Source organism: Arachis duranensis, chromosome 1, assembly GCF_000817695.3.
Source record: "Arachis duranensis cultivar V14167 chromosome 1, aradu.V14167.gnm2.J7QH, whole genome shotgun sequence".
Classification (NCBI taxonomy): Eukaryota; Viridiplantae; Streptophyta; class Magnoliopsida; order Fabales; family Fabaceae; genus Arachis; species Arachis duranensis.
In genome coordinates this window covers 24,818,457-24,821,367 of record NC_029772.3, presented here as the reverse complement: position 1 = coordinate 24,821,367, position 2,911 = coordinate 24,818,457, and positions in this window count along the sequence as shown.

Here is a 2,911-nt window from a genome sequence, read left to right as displayed (position 1 = left end):
TATATACCCTTACCCTTACCTTAGCCCTATTACAACCTTGAAAAGACCTCATGATGTTTGCATTGATGCATTAAATATTGTTGATTGGTTAGATGAAGAACAAAGTGTTAGAAAGCATGACTAGGGAAGAGTAGAGTGATTGACTCTAGAGACTTGAGAGATTAGAAGTGCATATACATTTCCTGTGAGGGTTCAATGCTTGATTCTATGTTCCCTGCTTTCATGAGCTATCTTCTTAAAAGTTTACTTATCTTTTATTGTGTAATTTGAATTAGTGGAATTTGGTTTATATTTATTCTTGGAGAATTTATTTACTTTTAAACCAAGTAGGTAGAAACATTTTGCATGTAGCTGCATTCATATACATAGGTTGCATTTCATAACATTTCACCTTTCCTCTTCATCTTTATAGCTTCTTTTGAGCTTAGCATGAGGACATGTTAATGTTTAAGTGTGGGGAGGTTGATAAACTACTATTTTATGGTTTATCTTGTGCTCAATTGAGTGGTTTTTATCTACTCTTTACCCACTTATTCATACTATTGCATGATTTTATATTTCCTTCCTGATTATGTGCTTTGATTGAAAACATGCTTCTTTGGACTTATATTTGCTTATTATTAATCCTCTCTTATCACCATTAGATGCCTTGATATGTGTGTTAAGTGATTTCAGAGATTACAGGGCAAGAATGGCTTGGAGGATGGAAAGGAAGCATGCAAAAGTGGAAGGAATGCAAGAAGTTGGAAAAACTGCTAAGCTGTCCAGCCTGACCTCTTCGCACTCAAACGGCTATAACTTTAGCTACAGAAGTCCAAATGACGCGGTTCCAATTGCGTTGGAAAGATAACGTCCGGGGCTTCGATTTGATATATAAATTGCCATCGTTGCCTCAACGCCAGGCGACGTGAACGCATGGGTCACGCGGATGCGTGACCTAGCCAACACCCAATCCGCGCGGTCGCGTGGATGACGCGGCCGCGTCACTTTTCCGAGACCTGTACGGACCAGAAAGCACTAGAAGTGATTTCTGGGCTATTTTTGACCCAGTTTTTGGCCCAGAGAACACAGATTAGAGGCTATAAAGTGGGGAAAATGCATCCATTCATAATGAAGCCTCTCATAATTTACTTTTCGTGTTTTAGATGTAGTTTTGGAGAGAAAGGTTCTCTCCTCTCTCTCTCTCTTAGGATTTAGGACTTCTCTTTCTAGAGTGACTCTCGATCCAGGTTTAATATTCTTTTTTACTATTTAATTTCTCTTTTATATTTTGATTACTCTAAAGCCTTTATTATGTTTGATTGATGTTGCCCAATTGGCTGTTGATGACATTTTTATTTAATGATAATTGAGGTATTTTCAGTTTATAATTATTCTCTTTGAATTAAATTGCCATTCCTTCCCATCTAAGGATATTTTTATTATTCCAACAATTTTACTTTTTTTCCCTTTTGGTTCTGATTAAGAATTTAGTAACTCAACAGTTATTAAACTCAACGTAATTAATAATCGTTATCTTGCTAATTGAGCTGAACCTAAATAATCCCAACCTTTTCTTAGGAAATAATTAGGATTCAATGGTCAATTTAATTAGTCCCTTGACTTTCCTTTGCCCTGGTAAAGGTTGACCAAGTGGAGTATAGATTCAACTTTTATTATAGTTGAGAGAGATAACTAAGTTAGACCTCTAAATTCCCTTATCTTGCCAAAAGTTGTTTTACAGTTATTATTTTTAATTGCCATTTAATTCACTCCTCATTTAAATTACTTGCTTCTCACCTTCTAAACCCTGATTACAACCTTTATAACCAATAATAAGAACATACTTCCTCGCAGTTCCTTGAGAAGACGACCCGAGGTTTGAATACTCGGTTAACAATTTCTAAAGGGGTTTGTTACTTGTGACACCCAAAACGTTTGTATGAAAGGACTTTTGAAGGTTTAGAAACTATACTTGCAACGAGAATTTATCCGCAAATTTCTAGACCACGCAAAAGTTCTCTCATCAGTCACCTTGATATTGATGTTTGGTGTGTATAGGAACTAGATGGCACTTCGTGGACGTGGTCGAGGCTGTGAGAGAGGTTGTACTAGTACTTAGGGACCGAAAATCAACCCAAATAACCCGGTGAACCTTATGGCGGCGTTGGAGAACATGGCTACTGCTATGCAGGCCATTGCGGAGGCTCTTACACAACAAATAAACAATAATAGCAATGGCGGAAGTGGAGCTTAGGGTCCGATGACACTGGCAACCTTCTTAAAGGCTAATCCACCAAAATTCAAGGGAACCACTAACCCGACTGAAGCCGATACTTCGTTTTAGGCTATGGAGGGAGCACTGCAAGCGCAATTAGTACCTGAAGAGCAGTGTGTTCAATTTGCTACCTATCTGCTCACTGGAGATCGAATTGGTGGCAAGGAGCTTGGCGCCTCCTGCAGCAGGGTGATTGCCCTATCACCTGGGATGCCTTCTAGGTGGAATTTTATAAGAAGTACTTTCTAAATTCTGCTAGGACAGCCAAGGAATTGGAGTTACTGCAGCTGAAGTAAGGTGCTATGTCCGTATTTGAGTATACAGACAAATTTGAGGAGCTATTCAGGTTTTTCTGCATGTGTTAGGGAGCTCTGGGGGACTTCGAGGAATGGAAGTGCATTAAGTATGAAGGAGTACTCCGGAGTGGTATCTTAAGTTCAGTGGGACCAATGGAGAACTTTTTCAGAGTTGGTGAATAAGAGTAGAATTACTGAAGAGTGTGTGAAAAAAGTGGCTGTAGAGAAAGGAAGTCAGAGGGAACCGAACCAAGGATTCGTACCAAGGGGTCGAGATTTTAAGGAGAGAGGATGCACACAACATTTTCTCCAAGGATAGAATAACTTTGTGCAAGTGAGGAGTCCCAAAGGAATGGTC